This window comes from Vulpes vulpes, chromosome 6 (genome assembly GCF_048418805.1).
Source record: "Vulpes vulpes isolate BD-2025 chromosome 6, VulVul3, whole genome shotgun sequence".
Classification (NCBI taxonomy): domain Eukaryota; kingdom Metazoa; phylum Chordata; class Mammalia; order Carnivora; family Canidae; genus Vulpes; species Vulpes vulpes.
The window spans coordinates 9960206-9982890 of record NC_132785.1 but is presented as its reverse complement, the minus strand read 5'-3'; the positions used below and the strand labels follow the sequence as shown (position 1 = coordinate 9982890).

At 43.5% G+C, this 22685-nt stretch overlaps 1 long non-coding RNA gene across 1 annotated transcript in view; it reads right to left on the bottom strand.

The window, feature by feature from the left end:
- LOC112928104 (uncharacterized) overlaps positions 1-20326 on the bottom strand; it is a 38362-nt gene extending 18036 nt beyond the window's left edge. The window contains exons 1-2 of the long non-coding RNA XR_003236685.2: positions 20175-20326; positions 6237-6389 (exon numbers count right to left, since the gene is read on the bottom strand). This is a non-coding gene — a long non-coding RNA (uncharacterized lncRNA). The remainder of the gene's footprint in view (positions 1-6236; positions 6390-20174) is intronic.
- Positions 20327-22685: the final 2359 nt, after the last annotated feature.

The window sequence follows — 22685 nt, the reverse complement described above, 5'->3', positions numbered from 1 at the left end:
CGATAGAAAGATGGAAAGAACTTTGACGATGTGCTTGAGATACATTTCAGCTGTGGACCACCAACCCTGGTCTGCTTTTCATGGGAGAAAAATAAACTCATTTGCTAATAAAGCTACCAGTAAGGCTTTCTGAAACTTGTGATCTAACGCATTCCTAACTGATCCAACCACTCTGTGAACACTTTATAGTTAATAATGGATCTCTTTCCTTCCGTAGGACACCCCTCAACAGCCCTCACTAAGCCAAGGACTGACCACTGGGCTGCCCCACTCAAACACACCTTAGGATCTTCTGGCCTCAGATTTACAACAGTCAAAACGGCCCTACCTGGAGTGCAGAGTAAAACACATTTAGCAAATATTATATCTAAATTAATCAAAATTAGACAGGCTGTGCCCTCGTGGAGTGTATGATTAAAAGGATTAAAATAATGATACGCTCATGGGAAAGTTCTTTTCACATTTCCATAAATTTTGTTTTTAATGGCCAGCTCCCCCTGGGTAGATGGTGTCTCGCCTCGGTCCCAGGAGGGCTCCTGATGCACAATGAGTTCTGAACAGCAGAGTTAAGATCGGAAAGAGAAATTCTGCTGTGTCACTTTCAAACCACTAAATGGGTTCCCTAATGATTCTTGGCCAGCAGTTTTGAACATCTAAAAACCAAAGGAGACACCAAGTCTGCCGAAAAGAAACCAGCAGGTTGGCAGGTTAGCAGCCACTGCTCACCGCGAGTTGAGCATCAGCGATGGTGTTAATAGGAGCCACACCAGCAAGTGGTAGTGTTTGCTGTTGAGAGAGGCCTTGAAGGGCACTGAAGAACCCTTGGCCTTTCTGGGCACCCCACCGCCCAAACACCAGGCTGAATGTCACGGGACTTGCCGTGCCACATCGAGGCGTATACGTATCAAAAATTTAGACATTAACCCCTATTTACAACATTTGTTCACAGCATACGGCCGAGAACCTTTTTAGTAAATCACTTGAGATAAGCTGTCTGGCCCCAAATGAAAGATGTTTGCCAATTTCTTGGTAGGCAGAAGAAGAGCTCTTTATCAAAAGCATATTAGCATATTTTGCCTCATTAATAACTTCACTGCAGCATTAATTTGCCTAATTATCGCATTTGGAATTCAACATGGTATCTAATTAATTCCAAACTTGAAAAACAAATCCAGAATTATAAAGCACACCGACATGCTTCTGCTTTATCATTCCCTCTTTCCTCTCTATCCGTGTGTTCATGCAAGCAAGGGTACGTGTGCCCGCACGTCTACTCAGTGGAATCATATTCTTTATTCTGTCCCATATAATAAGCATTCATTATTTTAATAAAATGTCTTCTTTTTTTAAAGATTTTATTTATATATTCATGAGAGACACAGAGAGAGAGGCAGAGACATAGGCAGAGGGAGAAGCAGGCTCCCTGCTAGGAGCTCAATGCGGGACTCGATCCCAGGACTCCGGGATCGTGACCTGAGCCAAAGGCAGATGCTCAACCACTGAGCCACCCAGGCACCCAAAAAGTCTTCTTCTAACGAGGCAATTCTCTCCTCGACCTAGCAGTTTGGGTTTCTGAGCCAGTGTCAGCCCTCTTGCTCCCATTACTTTTGCTCTCTTTCAGGAATATATACTTCAGGAGCAAAAAGAGATTACGATTTTTTAGGCTTAAAGAACTGTGTCATTTTCTTTCTTTTCCAGCCAGTGCCTTCAGCGCTAAGTAAACTAACGGTATTTGTCCATATTTTCTCCTCCACGCGAAGCCCTCCTAACCAATTTGCAGGAGCCCAAAGTAAACATTAGTCAACACTATCAAAAATAAAAATCAGAGCATATTGGCCGACCCTTCCTGAAAGGTTTGAGTTTTCTAAAAATAAAACTGCAGGAAACTTTGGTTCAAGGCTCAAAACAACAGCTTTAGACCCAACAATAATATCCTCTCCGTTCACCCGTGGCCTCTAACTTCTCACAAGAATATCTGATTGTAACAATAGGCCATATGCTGCCATTGTGGTGGAAAGATACAGAAAAGACTTAGATCTACATGACATTATAGGCAACACAAAATAGTTGTTTAGGTAAATGGTCTCCTCCGCTATGCTGGCATCAAGGCTATTTTTAAAGCATAGTGAAAGCTGTGGCTAAGAAGTCAGGTCAGGTCAATGTACTAGGGAAATTCAGATTTTAAAAGGTGCTGTTAACTGTCCAATGGGAAATGCAGTTCTGGCAATCTGAGATGTAAAAGTGGAGCCTGCCGTCTTCAGGTAATTCATTCTAACTCAAAGAGCAGATATTTATAGATTATGAGGCATCTCCTGCTATAGGTCCGATCCGCACCAACAGTCTACTTCCCTTGGCAGATAATTTCCTACACAAATGCATATTTCAAGTACTCAGAAGCTACATACGTAGTGTTTTTGTTTCCTCTACACCATGCTTGTGACCAAGAAGAGTCCGATCCAACAGTTCATCCCATGAATAACAGCAATGACTATGAAAACAATGGAATTGCTCTGTGAGTTGACTCCTTCTTTGTGGTATATCTAAGGTCAACATGTCCTTGAACCATCTGAGACCACTTCCAATCCGTCCCAAATGAAGAGCCATAAAACCAGGCTAGGAAACTTGCACCCTGCGTGATCCTGTGTTAGGAGGACCTATTGAGGTCTCACTGTCTTACTATCTTAGGATCAGGGGTAGATCACAAATTTTTCAGTATTAAATTAGGACGAAGACCTTGGAAAAACACGACTCAATAAACCTTCAAGAGAAGCATTAATCCATTTCAAGTCAATCTATGAAATAACACCAGAGTCAATCCTTCCTGTCGTGGAGCTAGAAGACTGATCATCTGAGTGCTGACCACTGCAGCACCAGGGCCTGCCCTTTACCAGAGATGGGCTGACCAGGCACAGGCTCTGGCTAAATCACTAGTAAAAGGAGGGAAAATGCATTAAAGGCTCTCTCGTGCTCCTTTGAAAATACGCATGAATCCACATCATAAAGCTGCCACGCCATCAGGAAAGATTTACTATTTATTCAGGAGACACAGAGGCCCAGAATAACAGGGGTCCAAGGTTAAATAGCACAAGCAAGGAGCTGTGTGAGCCACTGTGGCCACTCCCCGCCTCTGCGTCTTTACTCCTATAAGCCCGGGAGGCAGAGAATGGCTTTTCAAATCTCAAAAATGGTTTAAGAGAAAAAAAAAAACCAAAAGCATTTTTGTAAGCCTTCATGCTCAATAAAGACTGTGCAGACATAAAATCCCTCATTTAAATGGCTGCAGTTTTAATATAAAATGTATTATACAGGAAAAAGATTTTATTACCACTAAATGCTTGCTGCAATTCAACAACAGAGGAAACTGACCTTGATTCTGAATCTCCTGCCTTTTCCCCCCTTTATTCTCCTTACTGTTACTTACTGAACAGACTTCCATTATTGCCCTTCCTTTCTGGAGAAATAACAATTTTCTCTAGAAGGCAAGTAAATGCACATCATTTTCTCAAGACAATCCAACAGCCTGTTTTGCAAAGAAATGCTAATAGAAGAATAGAGTAGAGATTTTGGAGACCCAAGAAACTCAATCTTGGAGAATAATCATGGAGACTGGCTTTCCCTGGTCATGCAGACTCAATTTGAGGGGAAAAGAGGAAATTCGAGAGGCAAGTAGAAAGGCAAAAGGAAGGTAAGGGATGAAAAAACAGCCTTTTTGGAAGTTATAAATAGGAAATCCTTAGGCATAAAAAGAGAAGCCCCAAATCATCTCCCTCTTGGTGAAAAGAGTCACTAATAGATGTAACCAAAACATTAACTCTGACATCACTGAAGGGATGCTTCACTATATCAGTAAAGGTGCCAGAAGGTAGCAAATGACACACTCAGGTTGAGCAATCCACCTGTCCTAACCTTGGTCTAGGGTTAATTGACAAAAGCGTGGGCAGTGTTGAAGAAAGCACAGAGGATAGTGCAGGGGCTGTCACCACCCCCCTAAGCTTGAACAGGCAAGGGAGGGGGCAGTTAGTCAAACCCATGGAGGGAAGCTGCATGGAGAGGGCCCCTGGCAGGAGCGTCGGCCTTCAGGAGAGAGCCCAACAGAGAGAAAAATGGGGAAATCAATGCCTCAATCTCATTGTTCATCCACCTGTTGTCCAGCGCCTTGTCTGTGTCTCACCTTGGCCAAAGACACTGTGAGCCAAAGAACAAGGCCACCGCAGAAGGAGCCAAGATAGGTCCATCGGCCAGGTTGCAGGGAATATGCAGAAGGAGGAAGAGTGGGTCTCAAGGAACTCCTGGAAGACATCAGCGTGTAATGGCCAAGAGTTTGAACAAACAACCAAGAAGATAGTAAAAACTGGCTCAAATCAGAATATCATAGTAAGAATGACAAATTCACGTAAAACTCTGATGTCGGGCAGATCTAGATTCAAAACTGTGAGCAGCCACGTGACATCAAGAATCTTACACCCCGAGCCTCAGTTTCTTGCCCTGTAAAATGGGGATAATGCTGTCCCCCTACATGACGAATTGCAGTAAGACCAAGACAAGTGTTTAAAGAATATCAGTGACTACAGGTTCCTCCACCCTCCCCGCTCACCCTCATCTCCTGTCTCCAGACACTGCTCCTTGAACCTGTGTCACAACAAACGAAGAGGAAGTCTGAGTCACATGTCACTATGGGTGAAGAGGCGGATTCCCCGCACCCACTGAAGGGAACCGAGGACATTTGCCCTGTTCTCGGTGTCTCTACAGCCAGAGAATGAGCCTGAGATAGCTGAACCCAAAGCTCTGGAAGATCCTCCCCCACATCACACACTCTCGGAGCTCTCCAGGGGCCTCCACCCGTGTTCCAGTGGGAGGTGCTGCAGTGCCTATCACAGGGTCAGACTACCCTAGCCAGCAGATCTTCATCCTTCTGGACCTTATTTTCCTTTGATTCACCTTGAATCAGAAAAATAACAGAGCCCTGCAAGCAAGCAGGACCCAGGTTATGCACAAACCCCTCAGAAGAACCTAATGTTGGGCTCTTTTCTTCTTCTTCTTCTTTTTTTTTTTTTTTTTTTTTTTTAGAACAATGCCTGTCTGCTACCTTTTGTCTCTGCATCTCATTCCTCAGGGCCATCCCTCAGCACAAAGATCGCTAGCACTCCTGTTTTCGTAAGACATGAGGAAAGAAACTTTACAGCTCTTCTGCACTAAAATGTAATAACTTTCTCCACACGGCTGCACAAAGGATTTCTCTGGGAACAAGGGACCAAGTTTCACAGTTGCATAAATATCAACTAAAGTAGAAATCCATCTTCAAGTCTGCGGGCACAGTCAACACTCCCATTTTTCAAGAGTCTCAAGGTCATTCTTCACTATGTGTTCTTTCGGCTCGGCTTTAAAGTTAAGCTAGTTTAATAATTCATGACATCATACCCATTAAAATATGAGTATTTTCTACCAAAGGAAAAAGCCTTTCTTCCCCCACTCTCCCCCCCCCCCCCCACAGCCCCTTTCACAGTGGAAGAGGCCCAGACGAGTCCCTGCATAGGAAAGCAGTGACGCCCGCAACAGCAACTGATGAAGTTTCAGAGGGAGGCTTGCAATTTCGTCTGCCGCTGCACACAGCCAGTTTTATCATGAAAAGCCAGTGCCATATGCCAGAGGAGACAGGTTAAGCCTCTTAAATGTTCCTGACAACAATGAGCTTTCATTTGTGAAAAGTAAACATCTGCCTCATGGGGAAATAATCCACAAAACAATGGAGATGCTTATTTGTTTGTTTGATTGATTGTGACTGCAGTAGGGCCTGGGGGGTTCCAGACGCCCACCACAGGTCCAAATACAACTAATTTCTTAGACACTTTAAAACCTAATTTGCAATCTTCTCCTAAAGATGCCAAAGGGGAGCCCTGGACGCTCTAGACTCTTAACAGGGAAGAGTGGGTGATCTCCAAGACTTGGAAAGAGAAGATCAGAATTGAGTCGTGGGCTCTGCCCCCACTAGCTATGAATCTTGGGCCACGCATTTAACATTTCTGGGCTGTATTTTCCACATCTGTAAATGAGGGTCAAAACGAAATCTCCTCTCTCAAGTCAAAGGGTTATTTCGAGACACCAGTGATTTGTGACTTTCTAAAGTACTTTGTAAACTGTACAGCAAAACAAATGTTAAGGTGGTGGTTGGTATTAAACAGACAAATGGGACATTTGCCTCCACACTTTTAAAAGTCAATAAGCAGAAGATTTATTACCTCCATGGCAAAAGAAGTTTCCTCTTACTTGCAGATCTTCCCTGGAAATGGTTGCAGCCCCCAGCTTATGTTCATAAGGTCGAGTGTGCTGGTGACAATGATCACTTGACTGTCACCTGGAAAAAGTTGGGCCCATTGTTTTCACTGGTGTACCTAGAAAGAAGGAGAGATGACCATTATCATCAACCAGTATGGTTAGCTAATATCCTTTTAGGCTTTTTTTTTTTTTTTGGCACTTACAAAATCCCTAAGTGGGTATACATAGCCTTGTCTTAAAATGAAAAAAATGGATATTCAGAGAAAATCCAGGTTATGGATAGGGCACAAGGACAGTATTAAAACCCAACCCCAGGAGAGAGGAAAAGAGTGATGTCTGTCCCCTGTTTCCTTGTGTCCTTTGTGTGCCCAGACAGACATCTCACATGGCACTTGTGACTCTGTCACTCTGTGTGCATGTCTTTCATTCACTGCCAGGCTGCGGATCCTTAAGGAAGGACCTGGGTCTTGATCACCTTTGAATTCCAACCACTCCTTACCATAAAACTTGGCACACGGTAGCACCTAAAAGGATTTGTTGAATGAGTGAGAAAAGGAAGTGGAAAGTAGGGAAAGAAAATGAGTGGGTTTGTTTTTCCTTTTTTCTTTTACCTTAACTTGTAGAAAAGTCTCTCTACTTCTCCTGAAACTCCTTAGGCTATGGGAACAGTCCCCTCTCTTGAGCTCAATTACAGAGGCCACAGTTAGTTGGAAGGAAGCAGGTGAGAGCAAGCAAGATTCAGGGAGGCTCCAGGCATGTACAGCTGGCCAGGGAGGCGGTGCAGGGAAAAGGGGAGTACAGAAAAATGCCTCCAGAAATTATTCCAGAAACCACTCAGGGAGATGTGTGCCAGAGTCTGACCATACCTGTCCATTATAGTCTAGGCCCGAACTACACAGAGCTTTATGAGCTAACATGAGCTGCCAGCATTGAATCCAGAGTTGGATAAGTGAGTGGCCTATATGCCACAGCCTCCGTTCAGCATGTGCCATATGACCCACATCTTCAAGCAGTTAATCAAATATACCTTGCATTTGATGACACTTCCAAAGGAACAGAATGAGTTAGCTGGAACAAATCATTTTTAAAATCATTTTTGCATAAGAGCCTGTTTTAGACGTTAACAAACTGCCACTGCCTCATCCCCATTTCCCCTACCTCAAAAATGGGCAGTCTCCCCATCTTCACCCTGGGACACTCCACCTCCCAGCTTTATAACCCACTCTGTTTCGTTTTGTTTTGTTTATTTTTAATTTGAAGATATCAAATAGATACAAAAGTAGAAAAAATGCACATAAGACACTCCCATGGACTCATAACCCAACTTCAACAATTGTCATCTATGGTCACTCTCATCTCACCTCTACCCCCACCCTTTCCCCATCTTCATCCCTGTGTTTGATTATTTTGAATCAATCCCAGACGTGATATCATTTCATCCATAAATATTTCAGTATTTACATCCAGAGATAAGAACTCCTTTTTAAAGCATTTCTGGCACCATTTTAAACCCTCGTCTTCATTCCTCACAACCTACTTATCACTAACTCAAGAGTAGTTCATTCTCCAGCATGGTATTTCCCTTTTCTTTGTTTTATTTCCTCAAATCACATCCTGACATTAGTTCTCAGTTTAAAAGATGCCTCCTATTCAGTGCCTTGACTCTTAAATTCTCCCCTCTACAAGCCACCTTTATCACTGCCCATCAACACCCTCTTATTATCCCTTGTTCAAGAACCCACAGTGGGTATTGCTATCTCCTATAACTAATATTAGACTAGTCCTCCTGCCAAAACAACTTAAAAGCCAACATATGATGGAACTGTTTTCACAAATCATATACCAAATCACGAAACAGAAGGGAAATTCACAAATTGAGCCTCCAGCTCTTACCCAGGTAGTCATTTCCCAGCTGGGTGACAGTAAGCTGGAGACCAAGCTGAGCACGGAAGTCCTGGGAAGCTCAGTAGGCAGAGCTCAGAGTGTGGGGCAAGTAGAGTGGATTCTGTGAGGTGGGACACAAACGTTGAAGATCTATGCAGAGGGAAGAATCCGACGTGGGGATCTCTGCAAGTGCTTAGCCAAGGACTGAACTATACATGTATAGGGAGAGTTTAGACAAAGTGTACCAGAATCTGTCTCTATTCTGGGGTTGAGAGCAGAACAGAAAAACCTGAGGTTAAGCAATGTTGGGGGATGTTGTCGGCAAGAATGGAAAGAACTTGATAACACCTGTTTCCCAGGCACCCAGCTGAGACACCAGAAATACTGCTCCTCAGGAGTAAGAATCATGTCCCAGAGTAAAGTTTACAATAGACCTGCCCTTCCCAAGTCTAAAACCAAGCCTTGATAAGATTGCCAGAAGGAAATGATAGAGATTGAGTCCCACAAGTTAAAGTTATGCTTTGAAAAAAACATTGGAATTTTCACAGATACTCCCTAAGAAAACATAAAACCAAGGCTTACACAAGGTGACCTACCGTTAATCCCACTACCAATGAAAACAACAAGTGACATAGAAATATCACAAAATTCAATCTCCACACTGATTCTTCCACAACATCCAGTATACAATCAAAACTACTAGACATGCTCACACACATACACACAAATAAAATGTAATGCATAGTCCAAAAAAAGGGGGGGCAGGTGGTAGAAACAAACCCAGGGGTGTTCCATATATGCAATTTATGTGACAACAAAGCTATCATAAATATAGTTAAGGAATTAAAGGATGATATGCCAGATTTTTAAAAGAAAACATGGTGATATGTATGCAATGGAATATTACTCAGCCATTAGAAATGACGAGTACCCACCATTTGCTTCAACGTGGATGGAAGTGGAGGGTATTACACTTGGTGAAGTAAGTCAGTCGGAGAAGGACAAACATTATATGGTTTCATTCATTCGGGGAATATAAAAGATGGTGAAAGGAATTGGAGGGGAAGGTAGAGAAAATGAATGGGAAATATCAGAGAGGGAGACAGAACATGAGAGACTCCTAACTCTGGGAAATGAACAAGGAGCAGTGCAAGGGGAGGTGGGCTGGGGGAATGGGGTGACTGGGTGACTGGCACTGAAGGGGGCACTAGACAGGATGAGCACTGCGTGTTATACTATATGTTGGCAAAACGAACTCCAATAAAAAAAAAAACATACAAAAAGAAAACATGGTATATATGGAATGGAATACTACTCAGCCATCAAAAGAATGAAACCTCGCCATTTGCAACAATGTGGATGGAGCTAGAGTGTATTATGCCAAGCAAAATAGGTCAGTCAGAAAAGGCAAATACTGGGATGCCTGGGTGGCTCAATCAGTTAGATGTCTGCCTTCAGTTCAGGTCTTGATCCCAGGGTTCTGGAATCGAGCCCCACATCCCACTCCCTCTGCCTGCCACTCCCCCTGCTTGTGCTCGCTCTCTCTCTCTCTCTCTCTCTCTGTCAAATAAATAAAATAAAATATTTTTAAAAGAAAGAAAAGGAAAATACCATGATTTTACTCATATGTGGAATTTAAGAAACAAAACAGATGAACATAGAGGAAGGGGAAAAAAAGAAAGAGAGGGAGGCAAACCATAATAGACTCAACTATAGAGAACAAACTGAGGGTTTATGGAGAGGAGGTGGGTGGAGGATGAGCCAAATAGGTGATGGGTATTAAAGAGGGCACTTGTATTTTTTTTTGGCACTTGTTGTATTAAGCACTGAGTGTTGTATGTAAGTGGCAAATCACTAAATTCTACTTCTAAAACCAAAAGAAAAAATTAGATTTAAAAAAGAAAAGAAAACATGATTTTAATTAATGAAAAGATATATAATTTCATCAGAGGAAATGAAAACCATTTAAAAATGAAAAGTACAATAGCTGAAATGAAAAATTCACTGCACAGTCTTTGAGGGAATTGAACGTGGTAAGAGAAAACTTGATGGACTTGATAAATCAATAGAAATCACACAATCTGAAAAAAGAGAGTAAAAAATGATGGAATACAAATGAACCATGCCTCAAAGATGTAAGGGCACTATTAAGTAGTCTAAAATGTGTAACTAGAGTTTCTTAAGGAAAAGAAGGTGATAATGGGACAGCAAAATTATTTGAGGAAATGTCAGGAGCTGGGAGCTATCAAGTATCCAAGTAGCAGATTAAAGCAACAAGGCAAAAATGAAAAAGTTAAGCCTTTAATTACTTATTTTGATGATAAAAGCAAAAGGCTAAAACTGGAGACAACACTGACTCTCCTTTGTTTTATTTCCTCATGAAATGGCACACCAGTCATGGGTCAGATGAATCAGAGCAGGCATGGGGATTGTCTCACTGTTTAGAGAGCCCCTAACAAAAGACTCCAGCAGTTTCATGAACCATAGGGTCAGATGGAGGAGAGGATTATAAGTGGAAAAGTAGTAGGCACTGAGTTGGTGGGGAGTGATGATGGGGAGTGTCTTCAGATTTTCTCCCTCTTTCCTAATATAAGGAGACCTCAGCAGAGGCACCTAAAAAAGACTTCTGCCAAGGTCTCAGATAAAGAGATCTAGGAATAAAGGTACTGAGGCTCAGAATGCAAACATGGGAAGAGCCTGACCCACCCAAGTCCTTGACTGCAATTCCCTCCAGACACTGCAATGCACTAACTGTGCACCAAGCTTGGTGTGAAGAGGACAGCTTCCCACCATGATATTTGCCAAGGAAACCTTTGCAATTACTTATGGCCAGGCCTGAAAAATCCCACATAGGTTTTTAACCAGAAGCTGGACTCCTCAGAACGAATAGTTGAGAATTTCATACATTTGATGTAGAATTTCAGCTTATAGAACCAAGAATCTGAGTGAACCACAAGCAGGGTAAGTACAAATAATACCCCACCTAAGTACTTCATAATCAAACTACTGAAAACCAATGGTGAAGAGAAAATTTTGAAAACATCCAGAGAATCAAAGACCTTACAAACAGGGTAACAATACAAAATTATGGCTGCATTATTATTAGAGAAAAAGAATAAGGAAGAGGAGAGGAGGAAAAAGAAGAATGGAGGCCAGCAGACAATGCAATCTCATCTCTAAAATATTGCAACCAAAAAAAACTATCAACTCCAAATTTTGTACCCAGCAAGACTATCCTTCAAAAACCAGTGCAAGGGCACCTGGGTGACTCAGTCAGTTAAGCTTCCAACTCTTGGTTTTGGCTTAGATCATAATCTCAGGATTGTGGGATCAAGGGATCCCTGGGTGGCGCAGCGGTTTGGCGCCTGCCTTTGGCCCAGGGCGTGATCCTGGAGACCCAGGATCGAATCCCACATCAGGCTCCCGGTGCATGGAGCCTGCTTCTCCCTCTGCCTATGTCTCTGCCTCTCTCTCTCTCTCTCTCTGTGTGTGACTATCATAAATAAATAAAAATTAAAAAAAAAAAAAAGATAAAATCAGAAAAAAAAAAAAAAAAGGATTGTGGGATCAAGCTGTGCATCAGGCTCTTCACTCAGTGGGAATTGCTTGAGAGTCTCTCGTTCTGTCTCCCTCTGCTCCATGTCCCCTGCTCACACTCTCACTGTCTCTCTTTCTAAAATAAATAAATAAATCTTTAAAACAAAACAAAAGCAGAGTGCAGACTGTTGGGGATTTACCCCAAAGATTCAGATGCAATGAAACGCCGGGACACCTGCACCCCGATGTTTATAGCAGCAATGTCCACAATAGCCAAACTGTGGAAGGAGCCTCGGTGTCCATCGAAAGATGAATGGATAAAGAAGATGTGGTTTATGTATACAATGGAATATTACTCAGCCATTAGAAACGACAAATACCCACCATTTGCTTCAACGTGGATGGAACTGGAGGGTATTATGCTGAGTGAAATGAGTCAATCGGAGAAGGACAAACATTGTATGTTCTCATTCATTTGGGGAATATAAATAATAGTGAAAGGGAATATAAGGGAAGGGAGAAGAAATGTGTGGGAAATATCAGGAAGGGAGACAGAACATAAAGACTCCTAACTCTGGGAAATGAAGTAGGGGTGGTGGAAGGGGAGGAGGGCGGGGGGTGGGGGTGAATGGGTGACGGGCACTGAGGGGGGCACTTGACGGGATGAGCACTGGGTGTTATTCTGTATGTTTATAAATTGAACACCAATAAAAAATAAATTTATTATTTAAAAAAAAGCAGAGTGCAGAGAGACATGTTCCGACAAAAGAACACTGAGAAAATTTGTAACAGCAGACTTACACTAACAGAAATGCCAGACGATCTTCCCTAGGCCTAGGAAATGAACCAGATAGAAGCTTGGGTCTACAAGAAAGAATGAAGAGCACCAGAATTGGCAAATACATGGGTAAGCATGAAACACTCCTTTATTTTCTTCTCATAATTTCCTGAACAGAAAATTATTGAAAGCATAGCAGTGCTGTAAGGTGAGATTTATAGTTTATGTACAAGTAAAAGGGGTGACAAAATAGAACAAAGGTTGGGAGAGAGGCAAATGAGATAATACTGTTATAAGATTATTTAATTTAATAAGATTGTTCAATTAAGATATAAAGATTATTAAAGCAGGAATCGTCAGATTTGAAACAGGAAATGAGGCCTAAAAAGTGGGAAGTGTGTAGGAGTGGGAAATGGGAAGCAGTAAAATGCTGATTCCAACATCTGTAACCACAGAGCCACCTACTAAACACTGAAGGTGTGACCTCTCTTGAGGATGTTTGGATTTTACTAATGATTCCTAAGAAGACTTGAGACCCAAAAAGACTATCTCATGATTAAATGACAGGCTCTGGAATTTGAATTTCGGACTAGAAATCTCTACCACCACCTCCTCAATCACACCTACAGGTGACAGCTTGCTCGGCTGGTGTCCAAGCCTAATTCCAACTTTTAACTTACTATAACCTTCAATTTACCAGACACTCCTTTCATCATACCATCTGAAATAAGAATCTAGTTTTTAAAAAATATTCTACTGTATATTGTCATGTGTTCTTTCTTTTTTTTAAGATTTTATTTATTTATTTGAAAGAGAGAGAGAGCATAAGTGGCGGGGAGGGGACAGACAGAGAGGAAGAGGGATAAGCAGAGTACCTGCTGAGAGGGGAGCCCAATGTGGGGCTCGATCCCAGTACCCTGAGATCATGACCTGAGCCAAAGTCCTGAAACATCACATGACATGAGCCACCCAGGTGCCCCTACATCATGTATCCTACTAGATATTATTTAAAGCTTGAATTATGTTTTATTCTAATGTGTTAAAACTATGCATATGACACAGTTTGTTCTCTTTTCATCTATTCTATATTATTGTGTCGACTGTTGCAAATCACAGCGTTTCCTACCACAGGCCTGGGAAAGCAGGCCTGTAACAGAGAACGAGCAGTGAATGCAGCAGTCCCAAGAGGCAGCAGTAATAGGGGACACGGAGAATCTTGATTCTCAGAAATGAAGTGTAGCCTGAAGGGAATACCGACCGTTATCATGATTAATAAACATTCACTCAAAACCTGAAGCAAAAAATAAAAGAATGTGCTTATCAAACACATAGAAGCAAAGAGAAGAATGGTGGTTTCCAGGGCCCAGAGGGAGGAGGCTATGAGGACATGAGGATCAAAGGGCACAAAGTTTCAGTCACCCAAGATGAATAGATTCTGGAGACTTACTGTACAACTGAGGCCCTAGGGCAACAACACTGTATTGTACTGAAAAGTTTGCTAAAGGAAAAAATCTTAATATCCCATGCTCTTACTGCTAAAGGAAAACAACAAAACAACAGCAAACAAAAGGGGGTGCCAGGAAATCTTTGCCAGTGACAGATGATTATCATTATAGACTGTAGTGATGGTTTCATGGGTGTAAACTTATCTCCAAATAAATACATCAAGTTGTATACATTAAATATGCAGCTTCTTACATGTCAATCATACCCCAATAAAGAGATTTTTTTAAAAAAAGAAGTAATGGTAGGAACAAAAGGCAAGGAGAATTAGAGGGAAGGAAGGGAGGGAGGGAGGGAGGGAGGGAGGAATTGCCATAGCCATCCATGGCCAATGCATCAGATTTACTCCTCTGTCCACCTGCTTCCTCTTCCCCCCATCAACTTCACACACCTGTTCTCATTCCCTTTCTCCCTCAGTTATTTCCCTATTTCACTAGTTTCTCTGTCTTGCCATCCTCCTGGGTCCCCAAATTTATTCTCTGAGCTCTATATAAACCTTAACTCCATCCTCCTTCAGGACCGGGCATTTCTCAGAGCATATCAGGCTCATGTTTAAGACGTGACCTTCTCTATAGAGACCATCCCACCCCACACATATAAATCTGCCATCCTGAATTAAAGATCCCCATTTTAATCCTGCCATTTTATTCTCTGTTCCTGACTGATTTGTAATTTGGGGCTAGTGGATTCTAATAATGGTACACCCTGTGTTTGTTATTCTGGTGGACTAGAAAGCTACAAACATTTTTATTTATTTATTTATTTATTTATTTATTTACTTACTTACTTATTTACTTATTTATTACTATTTTATAAGTATCCCACTCCACTTTGCTAGCTCTTGAATTCCCCCAGATGTCAGGACACCAATTAAAATCATTTCTGTTGGCCTGAACCTATTACCATGTCAGGCCTCAAGCTCAGACCTTAGCAAATCAGCCAGTCAGTAGAGCAAAAGATGATTGCTATTCTCACATTTTAAAGCTTCCTTCTGTTAATATTTCCTGGCTAGATTTTTAAATTTCTTAAAAATCATTTTTTTTTTTTTTTGCTAGAGAGAATGAGATCGGTGTTGAGACATCTAACAACAGCTTTTCTTCACCCTCCTCAGGTGTCCAGGGAATTGACTGGTCAACTCTGCCTGTGTCTGCTCCCTGTCTTCCACCCCCTCCTATCCCTGCCTCTGATGCTCCTTGTTCCCCACACCAAGAAAGCCTGGGGTGGGGAGTGGGCAGGCAACTACCCTTTCTAATCTATGTTTCTTCTGATTTCTTTTCTGCATGGTGTGTATACACCCACTCCTAACTCATTTTTAGCTTTTGGTCAATAATGCCCTCCAATATTTACAGAGTGCCTTCTATACATGGTCATTGGGCAGCAGCAAATTAGAGCTTATAGTCATATGGGGGCAGACATTAAATGACCAATCATTTGGTTAATGATTTAGCGTTGTGAGAAATGTTAGGCAAGATGCTAGAAGAGAATGGAAGCCATGATGCAACCCTTTTCTAGAATGTCAGTGAGGGCTTCTGTGAAGAAGTGACTTTGAGCTGAGTCAAAATTAGGGAGCAAAGTGGCTATAGGAGGAGGTACAGGGAATCTGAGAGGAGGGCCAACAGGTGGAAAGGATCATGGCCCTTTGAGGCCCTGAAATGAGGCTCTAGGTGGCTAGGGAGTAGGGAACAAGGGGAGAGGACCACAAGATGCATGCAGTGAAGCAGGCAGGAGCTGGGTTCCATGAGGCTAGAGGGCCATATTAAGGATCTGAGGCTCATCTAGAGTCATGAAATTTCAAACACTCCCAATCATCCATACCATCAATTTCAAAGTAAGCTCTGTCACAGAAGAAAACAAATCCGCAGAAATGGAGACATTTGTCCAGTTCCTAATGCCCTTGATGGTTGTAGGGAACTCTAAATCCTCCAGAGCTGCAGCTCTGAAGCTCCGCTGTCCTACCCAGAAAGTTCCCAGTTATATTGTATCAAGTGAAACATCATGGTCCACCACAGTTCTGCTAAACAGGTTTAGTCCAGTCCCACCTCAGCCACGGATGAGCCTCTGCCTTCATACCAGCATGCCTCTCCATAATCCCAGACATCTAACGTACAGCATGATGACCATTGTTAATACAGTATTGATACCAGAAATTTGCTTATGGAGGTAGTTTCAGGTGCTCCCACCACACACACACACACACACACACACACACACACACAAATGCTAACTCTCTGAGGGATGGTATGTTCATTAGCTTCACTGTAGTAATCATTTCACTGTTTTATGCATATCAAATCATCATATTCTACACATTCAAATATATAATTTTGTTTTTAGAAATTAATTTCATTTTTAAAAAGAGATCTGAGTCCTCCCCTTCCCATTTGCAGGTGCATTCAAGGCTGTTAGTGTTGTCCACTGAAGATGGGCCCATGGAGCACTGGACAGTCTGGCCATGCAGATGAACATGGCTCAAAACACACACACCCTGGGCAGCAGGCTGACAACTGACAATGAGTGGTCCCCTCTGGGTTTCAGAGAGACCACCTCAGGCTGCTTGGCTTCTGACTAGCAATCTGCAACAGGCCACCCTGCTCAGGTGGTTTCTCGGTGTCACTTTTCCTTTCCTACTCAGTTCCAAGTCCCCTCTTCTCTCTAGCCCACAGCATCTGTGTCAGATGTGTTCCATTCACCGCCTCAGATCCACTCTCCATCCTACTCCACACAGCTCTGCAACCCAGAAGTCTGACCCATGTGAACTACTTCAACGAGCTCCCTTGCTCTGCAGTTGCCAGGTGAAGTCAGCCCATGGGGAGCACCTAAAGAAGAGACAAGAGGGTCTCTTGTGTGGGTTACCATGGACTGACCTCAAACAAATTTCATGGCTCTTCTAGGTAGACCTCTCCATGGATCTATCCTCACTGGTGCCAGCGACTGCTCCCCCTGCTGCTGTTTCAAGCCTAAGAGTGACATTGGCTCCTGGTGTTGCCCTTGGACATAGATAGCAGCATCCCTTCTTGGTCTCCCTACATTCTACCCTCATCTTTGTAATTAGCACCCTTATTAAACTCCCCAAGGCACTGAATTTAAGTGTGCCATCCTCCTCCTCATCATCATCATTATTATTTTTAAATTGTTATTTAATTAAAAATAATTTATTTTGTTAAAAAAATGAAAAATAATTTTATTTTTTTAAGAGACAGAGAATGTGTGTGTGTATTTGTGTGTGTCTGTATGCAAGAGGGAGAGGGAAGGAGAATCAGAAGCAGAGTCTGCCCTGAGCACAGAGCCCAACATAGGGCTCCATCCCATGACCAAAAGGTCAAGACCTGAGCCAAAACCAAGATTCTGATGCTCAACCAACTGAGTCACCCAGGCACCCCTCTTTTCTGATACATTTTGATTCAGATTTCCTGGTGACTGCCCTGCAAAAGCCTTCAAACAAGCTGAAGTAATTTAGCAAATGTAGAGAAAGGGGAAACACATGGACAATGCTTTGCTCATCCTCTCCCCTGACAGATCTTACCTGATCCAGCCACACTGGTCTCTTTGCTCCCTAAGCACCTCAGGCACAACCCACCAATGGTTCCTACAACACCTCCCTCTGTCTGTAATACTTTTCCCCCAGAAACCCACATGGCTCACTCCCACACCAACCTGAGATGTTTTTCTCAAATGCCACCTTTTTAATTAGACATCCCTGGCCTCCCTACCTAATATTATCCCCATCCCTGCAATCTCATCTCCCTCCCTCCTTTATGCATCTTCCTGCCACTTGTCATGTTCTTATATACTATTTAAGTATTTCTTTTGTTTACTGATCACACACACACCCTCGCATGAATGCTTCATGAAATGCTCCACAAAGCCAGGGATTCTTGTCTGTTTTGCTCATGATATCCTCAATAACCAGACCAGAATTTCACATGCTATTTGTTGAATAAGTGAAATCCCAGTTCCAGAAACAGATATGTGGAAAGGACTCCACACTGGTGACCATTTTGGTCCCAAAACTTTTGATTAGCTTCCAGGTGTCATCACTTCCTGCCAACATCCATCTGCAGCAAGTTCTCATGCCTCATCCATGACTTTCTGTGAACAGAGGACATAAGCTCTGCTAGGTGCATGTCCAGTCACATTCAGTCAGGCTACATTCATGGGGAGTTGATGCGTTGCTCTTTCCTCTCTCTATTTCAGAAGCTGAATGATGCACCAGAGCAATAAAGCTTCCCTTCACCTGGGAATATAACCCCATTGATCCTGCAGTAAGATAGACACTTTGAGCAGATATATCCATTCATACTCTATTCATTTTGAAAGCTCCTACTACATGCTCGGCTTTTTGCCAGAAGCTGAGAAAGTAAAGATGAATAAAATATGGTCCTTTCCCTCCGGGTGCTCTGACACACCACACTGGACTTCTATGAGGTGAAAAGATGAAAGGCATTCTCTTCTGTAGTGCAGAATCAACCCACTAGATTTTGCCACCCCTGGACAGCGCATTAAACACATGGAGAGACTTCCCATGCCCAGGAGAGCCAGGCCTTGACTCTGAATCTACAGGCTCTGAGAAATCAGAGTCATGATCCGTTCTGATATCTGAGACCCAGAGAGAGAAAGCCCAAACCTACAACTAGGACCTACAACTAGGACCTACAACTACTGCAAACTCCTGGAGGCAGGGACATAACCAAAATCATTACTCAGGCCCAGAAGCTATGAAGAACTGCAAAGAAATATTTGTTGAGTGAGTGAGTGAGTGAGTGAGTGAGTGAGTGAGTGAATGAAGGAAGGAAGGAAAAATAGAAGAGCTAAAGATAATAAGGGATTAAAGTCACACATAGGTCCACTTATTTGCATATGGCTCATCCCTCCTAAACTGCATTCCCAGGGCCCATGGATCTTCTGGATGTCCACTAAAACTGGGGTAAAGGTCGGAGCCAAAAAAGGGGTTCAATGTGGGGAGAATAGGCTCAGTGATAAAGATTAGAAACAGAGCAAATCGGTAACTTCTGCTTGGGATTAGTATTTGGGTTCTCAGGTGTCAGCTGAACATTGATTATTCATTAGATAATGCAATTGCACTCAACAAAAGGCACAGCAAGATGGTTCTAAATAGCAGAATTGGCTATTTGTTCCCTTCAGGTTTGTGTGCTCCGGGAGAAACTAAATGCCGTTCCTCAGGAATCATGGCCAGGCACAGCTTTTTAGGATAGCTATCGAATTGGACCAAATACATCATTCTTTTCACATGCTTCCCATTAAATTTCAGTAACTGCCTCTAAGAAGTTAGACTGCAAGAGCCAGAGTCAAGCATGCAGGCTTGAAAAGATGAAAGCAGGGCAGCCAAGGGGTGAGAGGCAGGTCACCAGGAAGCCTCAAGCAGTGAATTAATTCTCTGAATGCTGAGCCCTGGGTTGGGGGAGGCCGGGAGAGTGGGTTCGGGTTGTAGGGAGGCACTTAGGGCCCCTCACTGGTCACCTCCCAGCTGATGTTTCTGCTGTTCAGATGGGCTGATGAATACTCTTCTTCTCCTACATCTCAAAGTAGCACCTGGAATGTGGTTATAAAGCAATTTAGTATAGAAATACCATTTTTGCGGGCAAAGCAGATGTGAGTTACTTCTGCCATTTCTCACAAAACGTACAGGGTGTCAAAATCTCCAAACCACTCTTTAAAGCACAGTACCTGTTCTCACTCTGCTCGCATTTCCAAAGTGATGGTTGGCACGGCCTTCATGCAATCGATCCCAGGGAGCCTCTATCAACCCTTTTGCAGAAGCTCTCAGTCCTGAGCATTTCCAGAAAGAACAGGACTTTTCTTTGAATAGTCTGCTGGCTGGTCTGACAAAAGCAGGTGCAGATCTTTTTTTTTTTTTTTTTTTTTTTAGGTGCAGATCTTTTTAAATGCCGTATGTACTCACGTGCTCTCCCAGTTTCCCTGCCTCCCCCCCATCCCCGTACCGCCCTGCCACAATTTTAAGAAGGGGTTGTTTGGGTGGTTTTGTATGTTTCTTTTCTACACAAATTTTCCCCAAGACTGCTGCGGTCAAAAGCAACAGTTACAAGAACAATGAGAGGTGTCAATACTAGTGATTTTAACTTTAAAATGGATTTTCAACAAAATTCGATCTGAGCATCTGTCTAACGCATGGAGCCCCACCGAGGCTGTTCTGGAGGAGGAAAGGGGGAAAGACTTTTACCTCTTAGGATGAGTCAGCCAAAAAAACGGCACCGTTCTGTTCCGTTTCCGCGCTCCTCTGCTCTCAGAATAATCCATGAGAGGGGATTCCTGGGTGGCTCAGCGGTTTAGGGCCTGCCTTTGGCCCAGGGTGTGATCCTGGGTCTCGAGATCGAGTCCCACGTTGGGCTCCCTGCGTGGAGCCTGCTTCTCCCTCTGCCTCTCTCTGTGTGTGTCTCTTGAGAATAAATAAATAAAATCTTAAAAAAAAAAAAGGAATAATCGACGAAAGGAACCAGTGGAGTATTTCTTTGTGATCTTGCCGTCACCACCAGTCTGCTCTCAGGTTAGATTTTCCCATTTTGTGCCAGAATGGAAATAAAATCGCAAGGCCCTAGCTATCTCTGATACAAGCCTCGAATAGCAACTAGAGGAATGAACAGCTCCCACCTCACTCATTGCTCTTGCAGGTAGAACTCTATTACATGTAAAAGTACCCTTTGAAATTCTGATGAGCCCCAAGCCTTTGAAAGCAGAGAGTTATGCAACAGCCAAAATTCTCTTTCTATCTGACAGCTCCTTTGACTCCTGCACCCTCTGGCAGCCTCCGGTCAGCCTCCTGCCTCCGCGCCAGATGCCTTGGAGCATCCCAAGGTACAAACCCTCCTGATGGGCGTCAGAAACCAGGGGGGCATGGGGGAGGCAAAGGGCAGAACCAACCCTGTTAGGGAAATAGGTATGTAAATTGAGAAAACAGAATGCACCCAGATATACAGAACCAGAGGGACACAGCCTCCATTCATTGATTCATCCTCCAAAGATTTATTGAGCACCTGCTACATGCCAGGTACTCAGCTGGCTGCTGAGGATACGATGGTGAGAAAAACAGAGATAGCCCCTACCCCCTAGGAACCCACAGTCTGCTGGGGACACCAACCAAAGGATCCCACAAACCACAAACAGCAGCTGCTGAGGCCAGAGTGACAAAGCGAGGTCCATGGGGGCCTGTGAGTGTGTGGGGAGGGCTCCGACCAGCGAAGGCTTCCAGGGGGATTTTTGGCCTGAGATCTAGGAAATGAAGACATGAGGAAGGAAACCAGAAAGGCCTTCACGTGGAAGGGGCCTGGCCCTCAGTGCAATCCAACCCACATAGACTCTAGGCGTTGATTTAGCTGTTCCACTTGGATGGAATGTCTGAACTGCACAGGGCCAGCCGGGTCTCGTCTGTCATTTCATATTTTCTTTTTTTTTTTCTTTTTTTTTTAATTTTTTTTTTTTAATTTATGATAGTCACAGAGAGAGAGAGAGGCAGAGACACAGGCAGAGGGAGAAGCAGGCTCCATGCACCGGGAGCCCGATGTGGGATTCGATCCTGGGGCTCCAGGATCGCGCCCTGGGCCAAAGGCAGGCGCTAAACTGCTGCACCACCCAGGGATCCCCATTTCATATTTTCTGAGGAAAATATGTGCTAGCTCTTTATGAATGTTATCACACCCATTTCTGACAGCATCCCTGGCACGTCAGGGGTATCACAATCTGCCAACCTAAGTTGGAGTTGCCAACCTAAGTGAAGGCTTTGGCTTATGGTTGGGAGTTGGCAAATCCCTGGCCTCAAATGCATGTGTGTGTGTGGTGGCGGGAGTGAGAGCAGCCACCTTGGGCCATGAGGTGAAAGTATCTACTGAGGATGGCAGAGGAATAAGCTAGAAGGAACCTGAGTCCCCCTTATCACAGAGTCACCCTGTGAACTAGAGAACTGAGGTGCGGAGAGGCTGAGCAACATTCCCAAAGCCAAGCAGAAAGTGACAGGCTGTGCCAGGGTCGAACCAGGCTCGGTGTGATTCTGAAGTCTGCACGCCTCGTCGCACACCGCACCGTCTCAGATCAGGGATTGGTATGTCTGCTTCCCAGTGCGGTGACTAGACGCTCTGAAGGCTGAGATTTTCTTCTTTAGGCCTACCCAAAACCGCTCTTGTTTGAAAAGAGCTCATTCCTCCCCTCTTCCGTAAAACACAGGCAACGACTTGCTCATTAAACACCACACACACACACACACACACACAAACACACACACACACACACACACAACCTTTAAGTGCTTGAAGACAAAGCGCAGACACATCCCCACTCTGCTCTCTCCTCTAGAGAAACAACCCCATGCCTTCCATAAAGCAGTAGTCTGCACCCAGAAGCAACTGCAGCATTGCTTGGAGCAGGAGAAGAGTGGACCAGGCTCCTAGCAAGGGCTCAACATTCCAGAAGCTGTGGGGAAGGGAACATTCTTGGAGTCAGAGCCAAGTCCCAGGGGTTTGCCATTGCTCTTTAGGTTTCTAGCACCCTGTTGTTCTTTCCGTTTGTATGAGATTCCCAGATCCTACAAACGGGCCTTTTGGATATCCCCAAAAGATTGGGCAAAGTCAGTCCCTCAGACACCAGAAAGGATTACTAAAGGGCGCCACAGGCTTTTCCAAGAGTAGTCATCCAGGGCAGCTTCCAAATGACAGCCAAAATAGGAAATAAAAAATAATGTTAA